A 24,822-nucleotide genomic window follows, 5' to 3' on the forward strand; every position below is an offset into this window, starting at 1 on the left:
AGTGTGAGAGAGAGAGTGAGTGTGTGTGTGTCTGTGTCCCTGTCTGACTGTGTGATAGAGAGTGAGTCTGTGTGTCTGTGTCCCTGTCTGAGTGTGAGAGAGAGAGTGAGTGTGTGTGTCTGTCCGTGTCCCTGTCTGAGTGAGAGAGAGAGTGAGTGAGTGTGTGTGTGTGTCTGTCTGTGTCCCTGTCTGAGTGTGAGAGAGAGAGAGAGTGAGTGTGTGTGTGTGTCTGTCTGTGTTCCTGTCTGAGTGTGAGAGAGAGAGTGAGTGTGTGTGTCTGTCTGTGTCCCTGTCTGAGTGTGTGAGAGAGAGAGTGAGTGTGTGTGTGTCTATGTCCCTGTCTGAGTGCGAGTGAGTGTGTGTGTGTGTGAGTGTGTCTGTCTGTGTCCCTGTCTGACTGTGAGAGAGAGTGAGTATGTGTGTGTCTGTGTCCCTGTCTGACTGTATGAGAGAGAGTGAGTCTGTGTGTCTGTCTGTGTCCCTGTCTGAGTGTGAGAGAGAGAGTAAGTGTGTGTGTCTGTCTGTATCCCTGTCCGAGAGAGAGAGTGAGTGTGAGTGTGTGTGTTCTGTCTGTGTACCTGTCTGAGTGTGAGAGAGAGAGTGAGTGAGTGTGTCTGTCTGTGTCCCCGTCTGAGTGAGAGAGAGAGAGTGAGTGTGTGTGTCTGTCTGTGTCCCTGTCTGAGTGTGAGAGAGAGAGAGAGTGAATGTGTGTGTCTGTCCGTGTCCCTGTCTGAGTGAGAGAGAGAGAGTGAGTGTGTGTGTGTGTCTGTCTGTGTCCCTGTCTGAGTGAGGGAGAGAGTGAGTGAGTGTGTCTGTCTGTGTCCCTGTCTGAGTGTGAGGCACAGAGTGAGTGAGTGTGTCTGTCTGTGTCCCTTTCTGAGTGTGAGCGAGTGAGTGAGTGTGTGTTTCTGTCCGTGTCCCTGTCTGAGTGAGAGAGAGAGAGAGTGAGTGTGTGTGTCTGTCTGTGTCCTTGTCTGAGTGTGAGTGAGTGTGTGTGTGTGTGTGTGTGAGTGTGTCTGTCTGTGTCCCTGTCTGAGTGTGAGAGAGAAAGTGAGTGTGTGTGTGTCTGTGTCCCTGTCTGACTGTATGAGAGAGAGTGAGTCTGTGTGTCTGTCTGAGTCCCTGTCTGAGTGTGAGAGAGAGAGTGAGTGTGTGTGTCTGTCCGTTTCCCTGTCTGAGTGAGAGAGAGAGAGTGAGTATGTGTGTGTGTCTGTCTGTGTCCCTGTCTGAGTGCGAGAGAGAGAGAGTGAGTGTGTGTGTGTGTCTGTCTGTGTCCCTGTCTGAGTGTGTGAGAGAGAGAGAGTGAGTGTGTCTGTGTGTGTCTGTCTGTGTCCCTGTCTGAGTGTGAGAGAGAGAGTGAGTGTGTGTGTCTGTCTGTGTCCTTGTCTGACTGTGAGAGAGAGCGTGAGTGTGTGTGTCTGTCTGTGTCCCTGTCTGGGTGTGAGCGAGTGAGTGAGTGTGTGTGTCTGTCCGTGTCCATTTCTGAGTGAGAGAGAGAGAGTGAGTGTGTGTTTGTGTCTGTCTGTGTCCCTGTCTGAGTGAGAGAGAGAGAGTGAGTGTGTGTGTCTGTCTGTCTGTGTCCCTGTCTGAGTGTGAGAGAGAGAGAGAGTGAATGTGTGTGTCTGTCCGTGTCCCTGTCTGAGTGAGAGAGAGAGAGTGAGTGTGTGTGTGTGTCTGTCTGTGTCCCTGTCTGAGTGAGAGAGAGAGTGAGTGAGTGTGTCTGTCTGTGTCCCTGTCTGAGTGTGAGAGAGAGAGAGTGAGTGTGTGTGTCTGTCTGTGTCCCTGTCTGAGTGTGAGAGAGAGAGATTGAGTGTGTGTGTCTGTCTGTGTCCCTGTCTGAGTGTGAGGCACAGAGTGCGTGAGTGTGTCTGTCTGTGTCCCTTTCTGAGTGTGAGCGAGTGAGTGAGTGTGTGTGTCTGTCCGTGTCCCTGTCTGAGTGAGAGAGAGAGAGTGAGTGTGTGTGTGTTTCTGTCTGTGTCCCTGTCTGAGTGTGAGAGAGAGAGAGTGAGTGTGTGTGTCTGTCCGTGTCCCTGTCTGAGTGAGAGAGAGAGATTGAGTGTGTGTGTGTGTGTGTCTGTCTGTGTCCCTGTCTGAGTGAGAGAGAGAGAGTGAGTGTGTGTGTCTGTCTGTGTCCCTGTCTGAGTGTGAGAGAGAGAGAGTGTGTGTGTCTGTCTGTGTCCCTGTCTGAGTGTGAGAGAGAGAGTGAGTGTGTGTGTGTCTGTGTCCCTGTCTGACTGTGTGATAGAGAGTGAGTCTGTGTGTGTGTGTGTCTGTCCGTGTCCCTTTCTGAGTGAGAGAGAGAGAGTGAGTGTGTGTGTGTGTGTCTGTCTGTGTCCCTGTCTGAGTGTGTGAGAGAGAGTGAGTGTGTGGGTCTGTGTCCCTGTCTGAGTGAGAGAGAGAGAGAGTGAGTGTGTGTGTCTGTCTGTCTGTGTCCCTGTCTGAGTGTGAGAGAGAGAGAGAGTGAATGTGTGTGTCTGTCCGTGTCCCTGTCTGAGTGAGAGAGAGAGAGTGAGTGTGTGTGTGTGTCTGTCTGTGTCCCTGTCTGAGTGAGAGAGAGAGTGAGTGAGTGTGTCTGTCTGTGTCCCTGTCTGAGTGTGAGAGAGAGAGAGTGAGTGTGTGTGTCTGTCTGTGTCTCTGTCTGAGTGTGAGAGAGAGAGATTGAGTGTGTGTGTCTGTCTGTGTCCCTGTCTGAGTGTGAGGCACAGAGTGCGTGAGTGTGTCTGTCTGTGTCCCTTTCTGAGTGTGAGCGAGTGAGTGAGTGTGTGTGTCTGTCCGTCTCCCTGTCTGAGTGAGAGAGAGAGAGTGAGTGTGTGTGTGTGTCTGTCTGTGTCCCTGTCTGAGTGTGAGAGAGATAGAGTGTGTGTGTCTGTCCGTGTCCCTGTCTGAGTGAGAGAGAGAGATTGAGTGTGTGTGTGTGTGTGTCTGTCTGTGTCCCTGTCTGAGTGAGAGAGAGAGAGTGAGTGTGTGTGTGTCTGTGTCCCTGTCTGACTGTGTGATAGAGAGTGAGTCTGTGTGTCTGTCTGTGTCCCTGTCTGAGTGTGAGAGAGAGAGTGAGTGTGTGTGTCTGTCTGTATCCCTGTCCGAGAGAGAGAGTGAGTGTGAGTGTGTGTGTGTCTGTCTGTGTACCTGTCTGAGTGTGAGAGAGAGAGTGAGTGAGTGTGTCTGTCTGTGTCCCTGTCTGAGTGAGAGAGAGAGAGTGAGTGTGTGTGTCTCTCTGTGTCCCTGTCTGAGTGTGTGAGAGAGAGAGAGTGAATGTGTGTGTCTGTCCGTGTCCCTGCCTGAGTGAGAGAGAGAGAGTGAGTGTGTGTGTGTGTCTGTCTGTGTCCCTGTCTGAGTGAGGGAGAGAGTGAGTGAGTGTGTCTGTCTGTGTCCCTGTCTGAGTGTGAGGCACAGAGTGAGTGAGTGTGTCTGTCTGTGTCCCTTTCTGAGTGTGAGCGAGTGAGTGAGTGTGTGCTTCTGTCCGTGTCCCTGTCTGAGTGAGAGAGAGAGATTGAGTCTGTGTGTCTGTCTGTGTCCTTGTCTGAGTGTGAGTGAGTGTGTGTGTGTGTGTGAGTGTGTCTGTCTGTGTCCCTGTCTGAGTGTGAGAGAGAAAGTGAGTGTGTGTGTGTCTGTGTCCCTGTCTTACTGTATGAGAGAGAGTGAGTGTGTGTGTCTGTCTGTGTCCCTGTCTGAGTGTGAGAGAGAGAGTGAGTGTGTGTGTCTGTCCGTTTCCCTGTCTGAGTGAGAGAGAGAGAGTGAGTATGTGTGTGTGTCTGTCTGTGTCCCTGTCTGAGTGTGAGAGAGAGAGAGAGTGAGTGTGTGTGTGTGTCTGTCTGTGTCCCTGTCTGAGTGTGTGAGAGAGAGAGAGTGAGTGTGTGTGTGTGTGTCTGTCTGTGTCCCTGTCTGAGTGTGAGAGAGAGAGTGAGTGTGTGTGTCTGTCTGTGTCCTTGTCTGAGTGTGAGAGAGAGCGTGAGTGTGTGTGTCTGTCTGTGTCCCTGTCTGAGTGTGAGCGAGTGAGTGAGTGTGTGTGTCTGTCCGTGTCCATTTCTGAGTGAGAGAGAGAGAGTGAGTGTGTGTTTGTGTCTGTCTGTGTCCCTGTCTGAGTGAGAGAGAGAGAGAGAGTGAGTGTGTGTGTCTGTCTGTCTGTGTCCCTGTCTGAGTGTGAGAGAGAGAGAGAGTGAATGTGTGTGTCTGTCCGTGTCCCTGTCTGAGTGAGAGAGAGAGAGTGAGTGTGTGTGTGTGTCTGTCTGTGTCCCTGTCTGAGTGAGAGAGAGAGTGAGTGAGTGTGTCTGTCTGTGTCCCTGTCTGAGTGTGAGAGAGAGAGAGTGAGTGTGTTTGTGTGTCTGTGTCCCTGTCTGAGTGTGAGAGAGAGAGATTGAGTGTGTGTGTCTGTCTGTGTCCCTGTCTGAGTGTGAGGCACAGAGTGCGTGAGTGTGTCTGTCTGTGTCCCTTTCTGAGTGTGAGCGAGTGAGTGAGTGTGTGTGTCTGTCCGTGTCCCTGTCTGAGTGAGAGAGAGAGAGTGAGTGAGTGTGTGTGTCTGTCCGTGTCCCTGTCTGAGTGAGAGAGAGAGATTGAGTGTGTGTGTGTGTGTGTCTGTCTGTGTCCCTGTCTGAGTGAGAGAGAGAGAGTGAGTGTGTGTGTCTGTCTGTGTGCCTGTCTGAGTGTGAGAGAGAGAGAGTGTGTGTGTCTGTCTGTGTCCCTGTCTGAGTGTGAGAGAGAGAGTGAGTGTGTGTGTGTCTGTGTCCCTGTCTGACTGTGTGATAGAGAGTGAGTCTGTGTGTCTGTCTGTGTCCCTGTCTGAGTGTGAGGGAGAGAGTGAGTGTGTGTGTCTGTCCGTGTCCCTGTCTGAGTGAGAGAGAGAGTGAGTGAGTGTGTGTGTGTGTCTGTCTGTGTCCCTGTCTGAGTGTGAGAGAGAGAGAGAGTGAGTGTGTGTGTTTGTCTGTCTGTGTTCCTGTCTGAGTGTGAGAGAGGGAGTGAGTGTGTGTGTCTGTCTGTGTCCCTGTCTGAGTGTGTGAGAGAGAGAGTGAGTGTGTGTGTGTCTATGTCCCTGTCTGAGTGCGAGTGAGTGTGTGTGTGTGTGAGTGTGTCTGTCTGTGTCCCTGTCTGAGTGTGAGAGAGAGTGAGTATGTGTGTGTCTGTGTCCCTGTCTGAGTGTGTGAGAGAGAGATTGAGTGTGTGTGTCTGTCTGTGTCCCTGTCTGAGTGTGAGGCACAGAGTGCGTGAGTGTGTCTGTCTGTGTCCCTTTCTGAGTGTGAGCGAGTGAGTGAGTGTGTGTGTCTGTCCGTGTCCCTGTCTGAGTGAGAGAGAGAGAGTGAGTGTGTGTGTGTTTCTGTCTGTGTCCCTGTCTGAGTGTGAGAGAGAGAGAGTGAGTGTGTGTGTCTGTCCGTGTCCCTGTCTGAGTGAGAGAGAGAGATTGAGTGTGTGTGTGTGTGTGTCTGTCTGTGTCCCTGTCTGAGTGAGAGAGAGAGAGTGAGTGTGTGTGTCTGTCTGTGTCCCTGTCTGAGTGTGAGAGAGAGAGAGTGTGTGTGTCTGTCTGTGTCCCTGTCTGAGTGTGAGAGAGAGAGTGAGTGTGTGTGTGTCTGTGTCCCTGTCTGACTGTGTGATAGAGAGTGAGTCTGTGTGTGTGTGTGTCTGTCCATGTCCCTGTCTGAGTGAGAGAGAGAGAGTGAGTGTGTGTGTGTGTGTCTGTCTGTGTCCCTGTCTGAGTGTGTGAGAGAGAGTGAGTGTGTGGGTCTGTGTCCCTGTCTGAGTGAGAGAGAGAGAGAGTGAGTGTGTGTGTCTGTCTGTCTGTGTCCCTGTCTGAGTGTGAGAGAGAGAGAGAGTGAATGTGTGTGTCTGTCCGTGTCCCTGTCTGAGTGAGAGAGAGAGAGTGAGTGTGTGTGTGTGTCTGTCTGTGTCCCTGTCTGAGTGAGAGAGAGAGTGAGTGAGTGTGTCTGTCTGTGTCCCTGTCTGAGTGTGAGAGAGAGAGAGTGAGTGTGTGTGTCTGTCTGTGTCTCTGTCTGAGTGTGAGAGAGAGAGATTGAGTGTGTGTGTCTGTCTGTGTCCCTGTCTGAGTGTGAGGCACAGAGTGCGTGAGTGTGTCTGTCTGTGTCCCTTTCTGAGTGTGAGCGAGTGAGTGAGTGTGTGTGTCTGTCCGTGTCCCTGTCTGAGTGAGAGAGAGAGAGTGAGTGTGTGTGTGTGTCTGTCTGTGTCCCTGTCTGAGTGTGAGAGAGAGAGAGTGTGTGTGTCTGTCCGTGTCCCTGTCTGAGTGAGAGAGAGAGATTGAGTGTGTGTGTGTGTGTGTCTGTCTGTGTCCCTGTCTGAGTGAGAGAGAGAGAGTGAGTGTGTGTGTGTCTGTGTCCCTGTCTGACTGTGTGATAGAGAGTGAGTCTGTGTGTCTGTCTGTGTCCCTGTCTGAGTGTGAGAGAGAGAGTGAGTGTGTGTGTCTGTCTGTATCCCTGTCCGAGAGAGAGAGTGAGTGTGAGTGTGTGTGTGTCTGTCTGTGTACCTGTCTGAGTGTGAGAGAGAGAGTGAGTGAGTGTGTCTGTCTGTGTCCCTGTCTGAGTGAGAGAGAGAGAGTGAGTGTGTGTGTCTGTCTGTGTCCCTGTCTGAGTGTGTGAGAGAGAGAGAGTGAATGTGTGTGTCTGTCCGTGTCCCTGCCTGAGTGAGAGAGAGAGAGTGAGTGTGTGTGTGTGTCTGTCTGTGTCCCTGTCTGAGTGAGGGAGAGAGTGAGTGAGTGTGTCTGTCTGTGTCCCTGTCTGAGTGTGAGGCACAGAGTGAGTGAGTGTGTCTGTCTGTGTCCCTTTCTGAGTGTGAGCGAGTGAGTGAGTGTGTGCTTCTGTCCGTGTCCCTGTCTGAGTGAGAGAGAGAGATTGAGTCTGTGTGTCTGTCTGTGTCCTTGTCTGAGTGTGAGTGAGTGTGTGTGTGTGTGTGAGTGTGTCTGTCTGTGTCCCTGTCTGAGTGTGAGAGAGAAAGTGAGTGTGTGTGTGTCTGTGTCCCTGTCTTACTGTATGAGAGAGAGTGAGTGTGTGTGTCTGTCTGTGTCCCTGTCTGAGTGTGAGAGAGAGAGTGAGTGTGTGTGTCTGTCCGTTTCCCTGTCTGAGTGAGAGAGAGAGAGTGAGTATGTGTGTGTGTCTGTCTGTGTCCCTGTCTGAGTGTGAGAGAGAGAGAGAGTGAGTGTGTGTGTGTGTCTGTCTGTGTCCCTGTCTGAGTGTGTGAGAGAGAGAGAGTGAGTGTGTGTGTGTGTGTCTGTCTGTGTCCCTGTCTGAGTGTGAGAGAGAGAGTGAGTGTGTGTGTCTGTCTGTGTCCTTGTCTGAGTGTGAGAGAGAGCGTGAGTGTGTGTGTCTGTCTGTGTCCCTGTCTGAGTGTGAGCGAGTGAGTGAGTGTGTGTGTCTGTCCGTGTCCATTTCTGAGTGAGAGAGAGAGAGTGAGTGTGTGTTTGTGTCTGTCTGTGTCCCTGTCTGAGTGAGAGAGAGAGAGAGAGTGAGTGTGTGTGTCTGTCTGTCTGTGTCCCTGTCTGAGTGTGAGAGAGAGAGAGAGTGAATGTGTGTGTCTGTCCGTGTCCCTGTCTGAGTGAGAGAGAGAGAGTGAGTGTGTGTGTGTGTCTGTCTGTGTCCCTGTCTGAGTGAGAGAGAGAGTGAGTGAGTGTGTCTGTCTGTGTCCCTGTCTGAGTGTGAGAGAGAGAGAGTGAGTGTGTTTGTGTGTCTGTGTCCCTGTCTGAGTGTGAGAGAGAGAGATTGAGTGTGTGTGTCTGTCTGTGTCCCTGTCTGAGTGTGAGGCACAGAGTGCGTGAGTGTGTCTGTCTGTGTCCCTTTCTGAGTGTGAGCGAGTGAGTGAGTGTGTGTGTCTGTCCGTGTCCCTGTCTGAGTGAGAGAGAGAGAGTGAGTGAGTGTGTGTGTCTGTCCGTGTCCCTGTCTGAGTGAGAGAGAGAGATTGAGTGTGTGTGTGTGTGTGTCTGTCTGTGTCCCTGTCTGAGTGAGAGAGAGAGAGTGAGTGTGTGTGTCTGTCTGTGTGCCTGTCTGAGTGTGAGAGAGAGAGAGTGTGTGTGTCTGTCTGTGTCCCTGTCTGAGTGTGAGAGAGAGAGTGAGTGTGTGTGTGTCTGTGTCCCTGTCTGACTGTGTGATAGAGAGTGAGTCTGTGTGTCTGTCTGTGTCCCTGTCTGAGTGTGAGAGAGAGAGTGAGTGTGTGTGTCTGTCCGTGTCCCTGTCTGAGTGAGAGAGAGAGTGAGTGAGTGTGTGTGTGTGTCTGTCTGTGTCCCTGTCTGAGTGTGAGAGAGAGAGAGAGTGAGTGTGTGTGTGTGTCTGTCTGTGTTCCTGTCTGAGTGTGAGAGAGGGAGTGAGTGTGTGTGTCTGTCTGTGTCCCTGTCTGAGTGTGTGAGAGAGAGAGTGAGTGTGTGTGTGTCTATGTCCCTGTCTGAGTGCGAGTGAGTGTGTGTGTGTGTGAGTGTGTCTGTCTGTGTCCCTGTCTGAGTGTGAGAGAGAGTGAGTATGTGTGTGTCTGTGTCCCTGTCTGACTGTATGAGAGAGAGTGAGTCTGTGTGTCTGTCTGTGTCCCTGTCTGAGTGTGAGAGAGAGAGAGTAAGTGTGTGTGTCTGTCTGTATCCCTGTCCGAGAGAGAGAGTGAGTGTGAGTGTGTGTGTCTGTCTGTGTACCTGTCTGAGTGTGAGAGAGAGAGTGAGTGAGTGTGTCTGTCTGTGTCCCTGTCTGAGTGAGAGAGAGAGAGTGAGTGTGTGTGTGTCTGTCTGTGTCCCTGTCTGAGTGTGAGAGAGAGAGAGAGTGAATGTGTGTGTCTGTCCGTGTCCCTGTCTGAGTGAGAGAGAGAGAGTGAGTGTGTGTGTGTGTCTGTCTGTGTCCCTGTCTGAGTGAGGGAGAGAGTGAGTGAGTGTGTCTGTCTGTGTCCCTGTCTGAGTGTGAGGCACAGAGTGAGTGAGTGTGTCTGTCTGTGTCCCTTTCTGAGTGTGAGCGAGTGAGTGAGTGTGTGTTTCTGTCCGTGTCCCTGTCTGAGTGAGAGAGAGAGAGAGTGAGTGTGTGTTTGTGTCTGTCTGTGTCCCTGTCTGAGTGTGAGTGAGTGTGTGTGTGTGTGTGTGTGAGTGTGTCTGTCTGTGTCCCTGTCTGAGTGTGAGAGAGAAAGTGAGTGTGTGTGTGTCTGTGTCCCTGTCTGACTGTATGAGAGAGAGTGAGTCTGTGTGTCTGTCTGAGTCCCTGTCTGAGTGTGAGAGAGAGAGTGAGTGTGTGGGTCTGTGTCCCTGTCTGAGTGAGAGAGAGAGAGAGTGAGTGTGTGTGTCTGTCTGTCTGTGTCCCTGTCTGAGTGTGAGAGAGAGAGAGAGTGAATGTGTGTGTCTGTCCGTGTCCCTGTCTGAGTGAGAGAGAGAGAGTGAGTGTGTGTGTGTGTCTGTCTGTGTCCCTGTCTGAGTGAGAGAGAGAGTGAGTGAGTGTGTCTGTCTGTGTCCCTGTCTGAGTGTGAGAGAGAGAGAGTGAGTGTGTGTGTCTGTCTGTGTCTCTGTCTGAGTGTGAGAGAGAGAGATTGAGTGTGTGTGTCTGTCTGTGTCCCTGTCTGAGTGTGAGGCACAGAGTGCGTGAGTGTGTCTGTCTGTGTCCCTTTCTGAGTGTGAGCGAGTGAGTGAGTGTCTGTGTCTGTCCGTGTCCCTGTCTGAGTGAGAGAGAGAGAGTGAGTGTGTGTGTGTGTCTGTCTGTGTCCCTGTCTGAGTGTGAGAGAGAGAGAGTGTGTGTGTCTGTCCGTGTCCCTGTCTGAGTGAGAGAGAGAGATTGAGTGTGTGTGTGTGTGTGTCTGTCTGTGTCCCTGTCTGAGTGAGAGAGAGAGAGTGAGTGTGTGTGTGTCTGTGTCCCTGTCTGACTGTGTGATAGAGAGTGAGTCTGTGTGTCTGTCTGTGTCCCTGTCTGAGTGTGAGAGAGAGAGTGAGTGTGTGTGTCTGTCTGTATCCCTGTCCGAGAGAGAGAGTGAGTGTGAGTGTGTGTGTGTCTGTCTGTGTACCTGTCTGAGTGTGAGAGAGAGAGTGAGTGAGTGTGTCTGTCTGTGTCCCTGTCTGAGTGAGAGAGAGAGAGTGAGTGTGTGTGTCTGTCTGTGTCCCTGTCTGAGTGTGTGAGAGAGAGAGAGTGAATGTGTGTGTCTGTCCGTGTCCCTGCCTGAGTGAGAGAGAGAGAGTGAGTGTGTGTGTGTGTCTGTCTGTGTCCCTGTCTGAGTGAGGGAGAGAGTGAGTGAGTGTGTCTGTCTGTGTCCCTGTCTGAGTGTGAGGCACAGAGTGAGTGAGTGTGTCTGTCTGTGTCCCTTTCTGAGTGTGAGCGAGTGAGTGAGTGTGTGCTTCTGTCCGTGTCCCTGTCTGAGTGAGAGAGAGAGAGTGAGTCTGTGTGTCTGTCTGTGTCCTTGTCTGAGTGTGAGTGAGTGTGTGTGTGTGTGTGAGTGTGTCTGTCTGTGTCCCTGTCTGAGTGTGAGAGAGAAAGTGAGTGTGTGTGTGTCTGTGTCCCTGTCTTACTGTATGAGAGAGAGTGAGTGTGTGTGTCTGTCTGTGTCCCTGTCTGAGTGTGAGAGAGAGAGTGAGTGTGTGTGTCTGTCCGTTTCCCTGTCTGAGTGAGAGAGAGAGAGTGAGTATGTGTGTGTGTCTGTCTGTGTCCCTGTCTGAGTGTGAGAGAGAGAGAGAGTGAGTGTGTGTGTGTGTCTGTCTGTGTCCCTGTCTGAGTGTGTGAGAGAGAGAGAGTGAGTGTGTGTGTGTGTGTCTGTCTGTGTCCCTGTCTGAGTGTGAGAGAGAGAGTGAGTGTGTGTGTCTGTCTGTGTCCTTGTCTGAGTGTGAGAGAGAGCGTGAGTGTGTGTGTCTGTCTGTGTCCCTGTCTGAGTGTGAGCGAGTGAGTGAGTGTGTGTGTCTGTCCGTGTCCATTTCTGAGTGAGAGAGAGAGAGTGAGTGTGTGTTTGTGTCTGTCTGTGTCCCTGTCTGAGTGAGAGAGAGAGAGAGAGTGAGTGTGTGTGTCTGTCTGTCTGTGTCCCTGTCTGAGTGTGAGAGAGAGAGAGAGTGAATGTGTGTGTCTGTCCGTGTCCCTGTCTGAGTGAGAGAGAGAGAGTGAGTGTGTGTGTGTGTCTGTCTGTGTCCCTGTCTGAGTGAGAGAGAGAGTGAGTGAGTGTGTCTGTCTGTGTCCCTGTCTGAGTGTGAGAGAGAGAGAGTGAGTGTGTGTGTCTGTCTGTGTCTCTGTCTGAGTGTGAGAGAGAGAGATTGAGTGTGTGTGTCTGTCTGTGTCCCTGTCTGAGTGTGAGGCACAGAGTGCGTGAGTGTGTCTGTCTGTGTCCCTTTCTGAGTGTGAGCGAGTGAGTGAGTGTGTGTGTCTGTCCGTGTCCCTGTCTGAGTGAGAGAGAGAGAGTGAGTGTGTGTGTGTGTCTGTCTGTGTCCCTGTCTGAGTGTGAGAGAGAGAGAGTGTGTGTGTCTGTCCGTGTCCCTGTCTGAGTGAGAGAGAGAGATTGAGTGTGTGTGTGTGTGTGTCTGTCTGTGTCCCTGTCTGAGTGAGAGAGAGAGAGTGAGTGTGTGTGTGTCTGTGTCCCTGTCTGACTGTGTGATAGAGAGTGAGTCTGTGTGTCTGTCTGTGTCCCTGTCTGAGTGTGAGAGAGAGAGTGAGTGTGTGTGTCTGTCTGTATCCCTGTCCGAGAGAGAGAGTGAGTGTGAGTGTGTGTGTGTCTGTCTGTGTACCTGTCTGAGTGTGAGAGAGAGAGTGAGTGAGTGTGTCTGTCTGTGTCCCTGTCTGAGTGAGAGAGAGAGAGTGAGTGTGTGTGTCTGTCTGTGTCCCTGTCTGAGTGTGTGAGAGAGAGAGAGTGAATGTGTGTGTCTGTCCGTGTCCCTGCCTGAGTGAGAGAGAGAGAGTGAGTGTGTGTGTGTGTCTGTCTGTGTCCCTGTCTGAGTGAGGGAGAGAGTGAGTGAGTGTGTCTGTCTGTGTCCCTGTCTGAGTGTGAGGCACAGAGTGAGTGAGTGTGTCTGTCTGTGTCCCTTTCTGAGTGTGAGCGAGTGAGTGAGTGTGTGCTTCTGTCCGTGTCCCTGTCTGAGTGAGAGAGAGAGATTGAGTCTGTGTGTCTGTCTGTGTCCTTGTCTGAGTGTGAGTGAGTGTGTGTGTGTGTGTGAGTGTGTCTGTCTGTGTCCCTGTCTGAGTGTGAGAGAGAAAGTGAGTGTGTGTGTGTCTGTGTCCCTGTCTTACTGTATGAGAGAGAGTGAGTGTGTGTGTCTGTCTGTGTCCCTGTCTGAGTGTGAGAGAGAGAGTGAGTGTGTGTGTCTGTCCGTTTCCCTGTCTGAGTGAGAGAGAGAGAGTGAGTATGTGTGTGTGTCTGTCTGTGTCCCTGTCTGAGTGTGAGAGAGAGAGAGAGTGAGTGTGTGTGTGTGTCTGTCTGTGTCCCTGTCTGAGTGTGTGAGAGAGAGAGAGTGAGTGTGTGTGTGTGTGTCTGTCTGTGTCCCTGTCTGAGTGTGAGAGAGAGAGTGAGTGTGTGTGTCTGTCTGTGTCCTTGTCTGAGTGTGAGAGAGAGCGTGAGTGTGTGTGTCTGTCTGTGTCCCTGTCTGAGTGTGAGCGAGTGAGTGAGTGTGTGTGTCTGTCCGTGTCCATTTCTGAGTGAGAGAGAGAGAGTGAGTGTGTGTTTGTGTCTGTCTGTGTCCCTGTCTGAGTGAGAGAGAGAGAGAGAGTGAGTGTGTGTGTCTGTCTGTCTGTGTCCCTGTCTGAGTGTGAGAGAGAGAGAGAGTGAATGTGTGTGTCTGTCCGTGTCCCTGTCTGAGTGAGAGAGAGAGAGTGAGTGTGTGTGTGTGTGTCTGTCTGTGTCCCTGTCTGAGTGAGAGAGAGAGTGAGTGAGTGTGTCTGTCTGTGTCCCTGTCTGAGTGTGAGAGAGAGAGAGTGAGTGTGTTTGTGTGTCTGTGTCCCTGTCTGAGTGTGAGAGAGAGAGATTGAGTGTGTGTGTCTGTCTGTGTCCCTGTCTGAGTGTGAGGCACAGAGTGCGTGAGTGTGTCTGTCTGTGTCCCTTTCTGAGTGTGAGCGAGTGAGTGAGTGTGTGTGTCTGTCCGTGTCCCTGTCTGAGTGAGAGAGAGAGAGTGAGTGAGTGTGTGTGTCTGTCCGTGTCCCTGTCTGAGTGAGAGAGAGAGATTGAGTGTGTGTGTGTGTGTGTCTGTCTGTGTCCCTGTCTGAGTGAGAGAGAGAGAGTGAGTGTGTGTGTCTGTCTGTGTGCCTGTCTGAGTGTGAGAGAGAGAGAGTGTGTGTGTCTGTCTGTGTCCCTGTCTGAGTGTGAGAGAGAGAGTGAGTGTGTGTGTGTCTGTGTCCCTGTCTGACTGTGTGATAGAGAGTGAGTCTGTGTGTCTGTCTGTGTCCCTGTCTGAGTGTGAGAGAGAGAGTGAGTGTGTGTGTCTGTCCGTGTCCCTGTCTGAGTGAGAGAGAGAGTGAGTGAGTGTGTGTGTGTGTCTGTCTGTGTCCCTGTCTGAGTGTGAGAGAGAGAGAGAGTGAGTGTGTGTGTGTGTCTGTCTGTGTTCCTGTCTGAGTGTGAGAGAGGGAGTGAGTGTGTGTGTCTGTCTGTGTCCCTGTCTGAGTGTGTGAGAGAGAGAGTGAGTGTGTGTGTGTCTATGTCCCTGTCTGAGTGCGAGTGAGTGTGTGTGTGTGTGAGTGTGTCTGTCTGTGTCCCTGTCTGAGTGTGAGAGAGAGTGAGTATGTGTGTGTCTGTGTCCCTGTCTGACTGTATGAGAGAGAGTGAGTCTGTGTGTCTGTCTGTGTCCCTGTCTGAGTGTGAGAGAGAGAGTAAGTGTGTGTGTCTGTCTGTATCCCTGTCCGAGAGAGAGAGTGAGTGTGAGTGTGTGTGTCTGTCTGTGTACCTGTCTGAGTGTGAGAGAGAGAGTGAGTGAGTGTGTCTGTCTGTGTCCCTGTCTGAGTGAGAGAGAGAGAGTGAGTGTGTGTGTGTCTGTCTGTGTCCCTGTCTGAGTGTGAGAGAGAGAGAGAGTGAATGTGTGTGTCTGTCCGTGTCCCTGTCTGAGTGAGAGAGAGAGAGTGAGTGTGTGTGTGTGTCTGTCTGTGTCCCTGTCTGAGTGAGGGAGAGAGTGAGTGAGTGTGTCTGTCTGTGTCCCTGTCTGAGTGTGAGGCACAGAGTGAGTGAGTGTGTCTGTCTGTGTCCCTTTCTGAGTGTGAGCGAGTGAGTGAGTGTGTGTTTCTGTCCGTGTCCCTGTCTGAGTGAGAGAGAGAGAGAGTGAGTGTGTGTGTCTGTCTGTGTCCTTGTCTGAGTGTGAGTGAGTGTGTGTGTGTGTGTGTGTGAGTGTGTCTGTCTGTGTCCCTGTCTGAGTGTGAGAGAGAAAGTGAGTGTGTGTGTGTCTGTGTCCCTGTCTGACTGTATGAGAGAGAGTGAGTCTGTGTGTCTGTCTGAGTCCCTGTCTGAGTGTGAGAGAGAGAGTGAGTGTGTGGGTCTGTGTCCCTGTCTGAGTGAGAGAGAGAGAGAGTGAGTGTGTGTGTCTGTCTGTCTGTGTCCCTGTCTGAGTGTGAGAGAGAGAGAGAGTGAATGTGTGTGTCTGTCCGTGTCCCTGTCTGAGTGAGAGAGAGAGAGTGAGTGTGTGTGTGTGTCTGTCTGTGTCCCTGTCTGAGTGAGAGAGAGAGTGAGTGAGTGTGTCTGTCTGTGTCCCTGTCTGAGTGTGAGAGAGAGAGAGTGAGTGTGTGTGTCTGTCTGTGTCTCTGTCTGAGTGTGAGAGAGAGAGATTGAGTGTGTGTGTCTGTCTGTGTCCCTGTCTGAGTGTGAGGCACAGAGTGCGTGAGTGTGTCTGTCTGTGTCCCTTTCTGAGTGTGAGCGAGTGAGTGAGTGTGTGTGTCTGTCCGTGTCCCTGTCTGAGTGAGAGAGAGAGAGTGAGTGTGTGTGTGTGTCTGTCTGTGTCCCTGTCTGAGTGTGAGAGAGAGAGAGTGTGTGTGTCTGTCCGTGTCCCTGTCTGAGTGAGAGAGAGAGATTGAGTGTGTGTGTGTGTGTGTCTGTCTGTGTCCCTGTCTGAGTGAGAGAGAGAGAGTGAGTGTGTGTGTGTCTGTGTCCCTGTCTGACTGTGTGATAGAGAGTGAGTCTGTGTGTCTGTCTGTGTCCCTGTCTGAGTGTGAGAGAGAGAGTGAGTGTGTGTGTCTGTCTGTATCCCTGTCCGAGAGAGAGAGTGAGTGTGAGTGTGTGTGTGTCTGTCTGTGTACCTGTCTGAGTGTGAGAGAGAGAGTGAGTGAGTGTGTCTGTCTGTGTCCCTGTCTGAGTGAGAGAGAGAGAGTGAGTGTGTGTGTCTGTCTGTGTCCCTGTCTGAGTGTGTGAGAGAGAGAGAGTGAGTGTGTGTGTGTGTGTCTGTCTGTGTCCCTGTCTGAGTGTGAGAGAGAGAGTGAGTGTGTGTGTCTGTCTGTGTCCTTGTCTGAGTGTGAGAGAGAGCGTGAGTGTGTGTGTCTGTCTGTGTCCCTGTCTGAGTGTGAGCGAGTGAGTGAGTGTGTGTGTCTGTCCGTGTCCATTTCTGAGTGAGAGAGAGAGAGTGAGTGTGTGTTTGTGTCTGTCTGTGTCCCTGTCTGAGTGAGAGAGAGAGAGAGAGTGAGTGTGTGTGTCTGTCTGTCTGTGTCCCTGTCTGAGTGTGAGAGAGAGAGAGAGTGAATGTGTGTGTCTGTCCGTGTCCGTGTCTGAGTGAGAGAGAGAGTGAGTGAGTGTGTCTGTCTGTGTCCCTGTCTGAGTGTGAGAGAGAGAGAGTGAGTGTGTGTGTGTGTCTGTCTGTGTCCCTGTCTGAGTGAGAGAGAGAGTGAGTGAGTGTGTCTGTCTGTGTCCCTGTCTGAGTGTGAGAGAGAGAGAGTGAGTGTGTTTGTGTGTCTGTGTCCCTGTCTGAGTGTGAGAGAGAGAGATTGAGTGTGTGTGTCTGTCTGTGTCCCTGTCTGAGTGTGAGGCACAGAGTGCGTGAGTGTGTCTGTCTGTGTCCCTTTCTGAGTGTGAGCGAGTGAGTGAGTGTGTGTGTCTGTCCGTGTCCCTGTCTGAGTGAGAGAGAGAGAGTGAGTGAGTGTGTGTGTCTGTCCGTGTCCCTGTCTGAGTGAGAGAGAGAGATTGAGTGTGTGTGTGTGTGTGTCTGTCTGTGTCCCTGTCTGAGTGAGAGAGAGAGAGTGAGTGTGTGTGTCTGTCTGTGTGCCTGTCTGAGTGTGAGAGAGAGAGAGTGTGTGTGTCTGTCTGTGTCCCTGTCTGAGTGTGAGAGAGAGAGTGAGTGTGTGTGTGTCTGTGTCCCTGTCTGACTGTGTGATAGAGAGTGAGTCTGTGTGTCTGTCTGTGTCCCTGTCTGAGTGTGAGAGAGAGAGTGAGTGTGTGTGTCTGTCCGTGTCCCTGTCTGAGTGAGAGAGAGAGTGAGTGAGTGTGTGTGTGTGTCTGTCTGTGTCCCTGTCTGAGTGTGAGAGAGAGATAGAGAGTGAGTGTGTGTGTGTGTCTGTCTGTGTTCCTGTCTGAGTGTGAGAGAGGGAGTGAGTGTGTGTGTCTGTCTGTGTCCCTGTCTGAGTGTGTGAGAGAGAGAGTGAGTGTGTGTGTGTCTATGTCCCTGTCTGAGTGCGAGTGAGTGTGTGTGTGTGTGAGTGTGTCTGTCTGTGTCCCTGTCTGAGTGTGAGAGAGAGTGAGTATGTGTGTGTCTGTGTCCCTGTCTGACTGTATGAGAGAGAGTGAGTCTGTGTGTCTGTCTGTGTCCCTGTCTGAGTGTGAGAGAGAGAGAGTAAGTGTGTGTGTCTGTCTGTATCCCTGTCCGAGAGAGAGAGTGTGTGTGAGTGTGTGTGTCTGTCTGTGTACCTGTCTGAGTGTGAGAGAGAGAGTGAGTGAGTGTGTCTGTCTGTGTCCCTGTCTGAGTGAGAGAGAGAGAGTGAGTGTGTGTGTGTCTGTCTGTGTCCCTGTCTGAGTGTGAGAGAGAGAGAGAGTGAATGTGTGTGTCTGTCCGTGTCCCTGTCTGAGTGAGAGAGAGAGAGTGAGTGTGTGTGTGTGTCTGTCTGTGTCCCTGTCTGAGTGAGGGAGAGAGTGAGTGAGTGTGTCTGTCTGTGTCCCTGTCTGAGTGTGAGGCACAGAGTGAGTGAGTGTGTCTGTCTGTGTCCCTTTCTGAGTGTGAGCGAGTGAGTGAGTGTGTGTTTCTGTCCGTGTCCCTGTCTGAGTGAGAGAGAGAGAGAGTGAGTGTGTGTGTCTGTCTGTGTCCTTGTCTGAGTGTGAGTGAGTGTGTGTGTGTGTGTGTGTGAGTGTGTCTGTCTGTGTCCCTGTCTGAGTGTGAGAGAGAAAGTGAGTGTGTGTGTGTCTGTGTCCCTGTCTGACTGTATGAGAGAGAGTGAGTCTGTGTGTCTGTCTGAGTCCCTGTCTGAGTGTGAGAGAGAGAGTGAGTGTGTGGGTCTGTGTCCCTGTCTGAGTGAGAGAGAGAGAGAGTGAGTGTGTGTGTCTGTCTGTCTGTGTCCCTGTCTGAGTGTGAGAGAGAGAGAGAGTGAATGTGTGTGTCTGTCCGTGTCCCTGTCTGAGTGAGAGAGAGAGAGAGTGAGTGTGTGTGTGTGTCTGTCTGTGTCCCTGTCTGAGTGAGAGAGAGAGTGAGTGAGTGTGTCTGTCTGTGTCCCTGTCTGAGTGTGAGAGAGAGAGAGTGAGTGTGTGTGTCTGTCTGTGTCTCTGTCTGAGTGTGAGAGAGAGAGATTGAGTGTGTGTGTCTGTCTGTGTCCCTGTCTGAGTGTGAGGCACAGAGTGCGTGAGTGTGTCTGTCTGTGTCCCTTTCTGAGTGTGAGCGAGTGAGTGAGTGTGTGTGTCTGTCCGTGTCCCTGTCTGAGTGAGAGAGAGAGAGTGAGTGTGTGTGTGTGTCTGTCTGTGTCCCTGTCTGAGTGTGAGAGAGAGAGAGTGTGTGTGTCTGTCCGTGTCCCTGTCTGAGTGAGAGAGAGAGATTGAGTGTGTGTGTGTGTGTGTCTGTCTGTGTCCCTGTCTGAGTGAGAGAGAGAGAGTGAGTGTGTGTGTGTCTGTGTCCCTGTCTGACTGTGTGATAGAGAGTGAGTCTGTGTGTCTGTCTGTGTCCCTGTCTGAGTGTGAGAGAGAGAGTGAGTGTGTGTGTCTGTCTGTATCCCTGTCCGAGAGAGAGAGTGAGTGTGAGTGTGTGTGTGTCTGTCTGTGTACCTGTCTGAGTGTGAGAGAGAGAGTGAGTGAGTGTGTCTGTCTGTGTCCCTGTCTGAGTGAGAGAGAGAGAGTGAGTGTGTGTGTCTGTCTGTGTCCCTGTCTGAGTGTGTGAGAGAGAGAGAGTGAATGTGTGTGTCTGTCCGTGTCCCTGCCTGAGTGAGAGAGAGAGAGTGAGTGTGTGTGTGTGTCTGTCTGTGTCCCTGTCTGAGTGAGGGAGAGAGTGAGTGAGTGTGTCTGTCTGTGTCCCTGTCTGAGTGTGAGGCACAGAGTGAGTGAGTGTGTCTGTCTGTGTCCCTTTCTGAGTGTGAGCGAGTGAGTGAGTGTGTGCTTCTGTCCGTGTCCCTGTCTGAGTGAGAGAGAGAGAGTGAGTCTGTGTGTCTGTCTGTGTCCTTGTCTGAGTGTGAGTGAGTGTGTGTGTGTGTGTGAGTGTGTCTGTCTGTGTCCCTGTCTGAGTGTGAGAGAGAGCGTGAGTGTGTGTGTCTGTCTGTGTCCCTGTCTGAGTGTGAGCGAGTGAGTGAGTGTGTGTGTCTGTCCGTGTCCATTTCTGAGTGAGAGAGAGAGAGTGAGTGTGTGTTTGTGTCTGTCTGTGTCCCTGTCTGAGTGAGAGAGAGAGAGAGAGTGAGTGTGTGTGTCTGTCTGTCTGTGTCCCTGTCTGAGTGTGAGAGAGAGAGAGAGTGAATGTGTGTGTCTGTCCGTGTCCCTGTCTGAGTGAGAGAGAGAGAGTGAGTGTGTGTGTGTGTCTGTCTGTGTCCCTGTCTGAGTGAGAGAGAGAGTGAGTGAGTGTGTCTGTCTGTGTCCCTGTCTGAGTGTGAGAGAGAGAGAGTGAGTGTGTTTGTGTGTCTGTGTCCCTGTCTGAGTGTGAGAGAGAGAGATTGAGTGTGTGTGTCTGTCTGTGTCCCTGTCTGAGTGTGAGGCACAGAGTGCGTGAGTGTGTCTGTCTGTGTCCCTTTCTGAGTGTGAGCGAGTGAGTGAGTGTGTGTGTCTGTCCGTGTCCCTGTCTGAGTGAGAGAGAGAGAGTGAGTGAGTGTGTGTGTCTGTCCGTGTCCCTGTCTGAGTGAGAGAGAGAGATTGAGTGTGTGTGTGTGTGTGTCTGTCTGTGTCCCTGTCTGAGTGAGAGAGAGAGAGTGAGTGTGTGTGTCTGTCTGTGTGCCTGTCTGAGTGTGAGAGAGAGAGTGTGTGTGTCTGTCTGTGTCCCTGTCTGAGTGTGAGAGAGAGAGTGAGTGTGTGTGTGTCTGTGTCCCTGTCTGACTGTGTGATAGAGAGTGAGTCTGTGTGTCTGTCTGTGTCCCTGTCTGAGTGTGAGAGAGAGAGTGAGTGTGTGTGTCTGTCCGTGTCCCTGTCTGAGTGAGAGAGAGAGTGAGTGAGTGTGTGTGTGTGTCTGTCTGTGTCCCTGTCTGAGTGTGAGAGAGAGAGAGAGTGAGTGTGTGTGTGTGTCTGTCTGTGTTCCTGTCTGAGTGTGAGAGAGAGAGTGAGTGTGTGTGTCTGTCTGTGTCCCTGTCTGAGTGTGTGAGAGAGAGAGTGAGTGTGTGTGTGTCTATGTCCCTGTCTGAGTGCGAGTGAGTGTGTGTGTGTGTGAGTGTGTCTGTCTGTGTCCCTGTCTGAGTGTGAGAGAGAGTGAGTATGTGTGTGTCTGTGTCCCTGTCTGACTGTATGAGAGAGAGTGAGTCTGTGTGTCTGTCTGTGTCCCTGTCTGAGTGTGAGAGAGAGAGAGTAAGTGTGTGTGTCTGTCTGTATCCCTGTCCGAGAGAGAGAGTGAGTGTGAGTGTGTGTGTCTGTCTGTGTACCTGTCTGAGTGTGAGAGAGAGAGTGAGTGAGTGTGTCTGTCTGTGTCCCTGTCTGAGTGAGAGAGAGAGAGTGAGTGTGTGTGTCTGTCTGTGTCCCTGTCTGAGTGTGAGAGAGAGAGAGAGTGAATGTGTGTGTCTGTCCGTGTCCCTGTCTGAGTGAGAGAGAGAGAGTGAGTGTGTGTGTGTGTCTGTCTGTGTCCCTGTCTGAGTGAGGGAGAGAGTGAGTGAGTGTGTCTGTCTGTGTCCCTGTCTGAGTGTGAGGCACAGAGTGAGTGAGTGTGTCTGTCTGTGTCCCTTTCTGAGTGTGAGCGAGTGAGTGAGTGTGTGTTTCTGTCCGTGTCCCTGTCTGAGTGAGAGAGAGAGAGAGTGAGTGTGTGTGTCTGTCTGTGTCCTTGTCTGAGTGTGAGTGAGTGTGTGTGTGTGTGTGTGTGAGTGTGTCTGTCTGTGTCCCTGTCTGAGTTTGAGAGAGAAAGTGAGTGTGTGTGTGTCTGTGTCCCTGTCTGACTGTATGAGAGAGAGTGAGTCTGTGTGTCTGTCTGAGTCCCTGTCTGAGTGTGAGAGAGAGAGTGAGTGTGTGTGTCTGTCCGTTTCCCTGTCTGAGTGAGAGAGAGAGAGTGAGTATGTGTGTGTGTCTGTCTGTATCCCTGTCTGAGTGTGAGAGAGAGAGAGAGTGAGTGTGTGTGTGTGTCTGTCTGTGTCCCTGTCTGAGTGTGTGAGAGAGAGAGAGTGAGTGTGTCTGTGTGTGTCTGTCTGTGTCCCTGTCTGAGTGTGTGAGAGAGAGTGAGTGTGTGGGTCTGTGTCCCTGTCTGAGTGAGAGAGAGAGAGAGTGAGTGTGTGTGTCTGTCTGTCTGTGTCCCTGTCTGAGTGTGAGAGAGAGAGAGAGTGAATGTGTGTGTCTGTCCGTGTCCCTGTCTGAGTGAGAGAGAGAGAGTGAGTGTGTGTGTGTGACTGTCTGTGTCCCTGTCTGAGTGAGAGAGAGAGTGAGTGAGTGTGTCTGTCTGTGTCCCTGTCTGAGTGTGAGAGAGAGAGAGTGAGTGTGTGTGTCTGTCTGTGTCTCTGTCTGAGTGTGAGAGAGAGAGATTGAGTGTGTGTGTCTGTCTGTGTCCCTGTCTGAGTGTGAGGCACAGAGTGCGTGAGTGTGTCTGTCTGTGTCCCTTTCTGAGTGTGAGCGAGTGAGTGAGTGTGTGTGTCTGTCCGTGTCCCTGTCTGAGTGAGAGAGAGAGAGTGAGTGTGTGTGTGTGTCTGTCTGTGTCCCTGTCTGAGTGTGAGAGAGAGAGAGTGTGTGTGTCTGTCCGTGTCCCTGTCTGAGTGAGAGAGAGAGATTGAGTGTGTGTGTGTGTGTGTCTGTCTGTGTCCCTGTCTGAGTGAGAGAGAGAGAGTGAGTGTGTGTGTGTCTGTGTCCCTGTCTGACTGTGTGATAGAGAGTGAGTCTGTGTGTCTGTCTGTGTCCCTGTCTGAGTGTGAGAGAGAGAGTGAGTGTGTGTGTCTGTCTGTATCCCTGTCCGAGAGAGAGAGTGAGTGTGAGTGTGTGTGTGTCTGTCTGTGTACCTGTCTGAGTGTGAGAGAGAGAGTGAGTGAGTGTGTCTGTCTGTGTCCCTGTCTGAGTGAGAGAGAGAGAGTGAGTGTGTGTGTCTGTCTGTGTCCCTGTCTGAGTGTGTGAGAGAGAGAGAGTGAATGTGTGTGTCTGTCCGTGTCCCTGCCTGAGTGAGAGAGAGAGAGTGAGTGTGTGTGTGTGTCTGTCTGTGTCCCTGTCTGAGTGAGGGAGAGAGTGAGTGAGTGTGTCTGTCTGTGTCCCTGTCTGAGTGTGAGGCACAGAGTGAGTGAGTGTGTCTGTCTGTGTCCCTTTCTGAGTGTGAGCGAGTGAGTGAGTGTGTGCTTCTGTCCGTGTCCCTGTCTGAGTGAGAGAGAGAGAGTGAGTCTGTGTGTCTGTCTGTGTCCTTGTCTGAGTGTGAGTGAGTGTGTGTGTGTGTGTGAGTGTGTCTGTCTGTGTCCCTGTCTGAGTGTGAGAGAGAAAGTGAGTGTGTGTGTGTCTGTGTCCCTGTCTTACTGTATGAGAGAGAGTGAGTGTGTGTGTCTGTCTGTGTCCCTGTCTGAGTGTGAGAGAGAGAGTGAGTGTGTGTGTCTGTCCGTTTCCCTGTCTGAGTGAGAGAGAGAGAGTGAGTATGTGTGTGTGTCTGTCTGTGTCCCTGTCTGAGTGTGAGAGAGAGAGAGAGTGAGTGTGTGTGTGTGTCTGTCTGTGTCCCTGTCTGAGTGTGTGAGAGAGAGAGAGTGAGTGTGTGTGTGTGTGTCTGTCTGTGTCCTTGTCTGAGTGTGAGAGAGAGAGTGAGTGTGTGTGTCTGTCTGTGTCCTTGTCTGAGTGTGAGAGAGAGCGTGAGTGTGTGTGTCTGTCTGTGTCCCTGTCTGAGTGTGAGCGAGTGAGTGAGTGTGTGTGTCTGTCCGTGTCCATTTCTGAGTGAGAGAGAGAGAGTGAGTGTGTGTTTGTGTCTGTCTATGTCCCTGTCTGAGTGAGAGAGAGAGAGAGAGTGAGTGTGTGTGTCTGTCTGTCTGTGTCCCTGTCTGAGTGTGAGAGAGAGAGAGAGTGAATGTGTGTGTCTGTCCGTGTCCCTGTCTGAGTGAGAGAGAGAGAGTGAGTGTGTGTGTGTGTCTGTCTGTGTCCCTGTCTGAGTGAGAGAGAGAGTGAGTGAGTGTGTCTGTCTGTGTCCCTGTCTGAGTGTGAGAGAGAGAGAGTGAGTGTGTTTGTGTGTCTGTGTCCCTGTCTGAGTGTGAGAGAGAGAGATTGAGTGTGTGTGTCTGTCTGTGTCCCTGTCTGAGTGTGAGGCACAGAGTGCGTGAGTGTGTCTGTCTGTGTCCCTTTCTGAGTGTGAGCGAGTGAGTGAGTGTGTGTGTCTGTCCGTGTCCCTGTCTGAGTGAGAGAGAGAGAGTGAGTGTGTGTGTGTGTCTGTCTGTGTCCCTGTCTGAGTGTGAGAGAGAGAGAGTGAGTGTGTGTGTCTGTCCGTGTCCCTGTCTGAGTGAGAGAGAGAGATTGAGTGTGTGTGTGTGTGTGTCTGTCTGTGTCCCTGTCTGAGTGAGAGAGAGAGAGTGAGTGTGTGTGTCTGTCTGTGTGCCTGTCAGAGTGTGAGTGAGAGAGAGTGTGTGTGTCTGTCTGTGTCCCTGTCTGAGTGTGAGAGAGAGAGTGAGTGTGTGTGTGTCTGTGTCCCTGTCTGACTGTGTGATAGAGAGTGAGTCTGTGTGTCTGTCTGTGTCCCTGTCTGAGTGTGAGAGAGAGAGTGAGTGTGTGTGTCTGTCCGTGTCCCTGTCTGAGTGAGAGAGAGAGTGAGTGAGTGTGTGTGTGTGTCTGTCTGTGTCCCTGTCTGAGTGTGAGAGAGAGAGAGAGTGAGTGTGTGTGTGTGTCTGTCTGTGTTCCTGTCTGAGTGTGAGAGAGAGAGTGAGTGTGTGTGTCTGTCTGTGTCCCTGTCTGAGTGTGTGAGAGAGAGAGTGAGTGTGTGTGTGTCTATGTCCCTGTCTGAGTGCGAGTGAGTGTGTGTGTGTGTGAGTGTGTCTGTCTGTGTCCCTGTCTGAGTGTGAGAGAGAGTGAGTATGTGTGTGTCTGTGTCCCTGTCTGACTGTATGAGAGAGAGTGAGTCTGTGTGTCTGTCTGTGTCCCTGTCTGAGTGTGAGAGAGAGAGAGTAAGTGTGTGTGTCTGTCTGTATCCCTGTCCGAGAGAGAGAGTGAGTGTGAGTGTGTGTGTCTGTCTGTGTACCTGTCTGAGTGTGAGAGAGAGAGTGAGTGAGTGTGTCTGTCTGTGTCCCTGTCTGAGTGAGAGAGAGAGAGTGAGTGTGTGTGTCTGTCTGTGTCCCTGTCTGAGTGTGAGAGAGAGAGAGAGTGAATGTGTGTGTCTGTCCGTGTCCCTGTCTGAGTGAGAGAGAGAGAGTGAGTGTGTGTGTGTGTCTGTCTGTGTCCCTGTCTGAGTGAGGGAGAGAGTGAGTGAGTGTGTCTGTCTGTGTCCCTGTCTGAGTGTGAGGCACAGAGTGAGTGAGTGTGTCTGTCTGTGTCCCTTTCTGAGTGTGAGCGAGTGAGTGAGTGTGTGTTTCTGTCCGTGTCCCTGTCTGAGTGAGAGAGAGAGAGAGTGAGTGTGTGTGTCTGTCTGTGTCCTTGTCTGAGTGTGAGTGAGTGTGTGTGTCTGTCCGTGTCCATTTCTGAGTGAGAGAGAGAGAGTGAGTGTGTGTTTGTGTCTGTCTGTGTCCCTGTCTGAGTGAGAGAGAGAGAGAGAGAGTGAGTGTGTGTGTCTGTCTGTCTGTGTCCCTGTCTGAGTGTGAGAGAGAGAGAGAGTGAATGTGTGTGTCTGTCCGTGTCCCTGTCTGAGTGAGAGAGAGAGAGTGAGTGTGTGTGTGTGTCTGTCTGTGTCCCTGTCTGAGTGAGAGAGAGAGTGAGTGAGTGTGTCTGTCTGTGTCCCTGTCTGAGTGTGAGAGAGAGAGAGTGAGTGTGTTTGTGTGTCTGTGTCCCTGTCTGAGTGTGAGAGAGAGAGATTGAGTGTGTGTGTCTGTCTGTGTCCCTGTCTGAGTGTGAGGCACAGAGTGCGTGAGTGTGTCTGTCTGTGTCCCTTTCTGAGTGTGAGCGAGTGAGTGAGTGTGTGTGTCTGTCCGTGTCCCTGTCTGAGTGAGAGAGAGAGAGTGAGTGTGTGTGTGAGTCTGTCTGTGTCCCTGTCTGAGTGTGAGAGAGAGAGAGTGAGTGTGTGTGTCTGTCCGTGTCCCTGTCTGAGTGAGAGAGAGAGATTGAGTGTGTGTGTGTGTGTGTCTGTCTGTGTCCCTGTCTGAGTGAGAGAGAGAGAGTGAGTGTGTGTGTCTGTCTGTGTGCCTGTCTGAGTGTGAGAGAGAGAGAGTGTGTGTGTCTGTCTGTGTCCCTGTCTGAGTGTGAGAGAGAGAGTGAGTGTGTGTGTGTCTGTGTCCCTGTCTGACTGTGTGATAGAGAGTGAGTCTGTGTGTCTGTCTGTGTCCCTGTCTGAGT

This window comes from Hemitrygon akajei, chromosome 14 (assembly GCF_048418815.1).
Source record: "Hemitrygon akajei chromosome 14, sHemAka1.3, whole genome shotgun sequence".
NCBI classification, from domain to species: Eukaryota; Metazoa; Chordata; class Chondrichthyes; order Myliobatiformes; family Dasyatidae; genus Hemitrygon; species Hemitrygon akajei.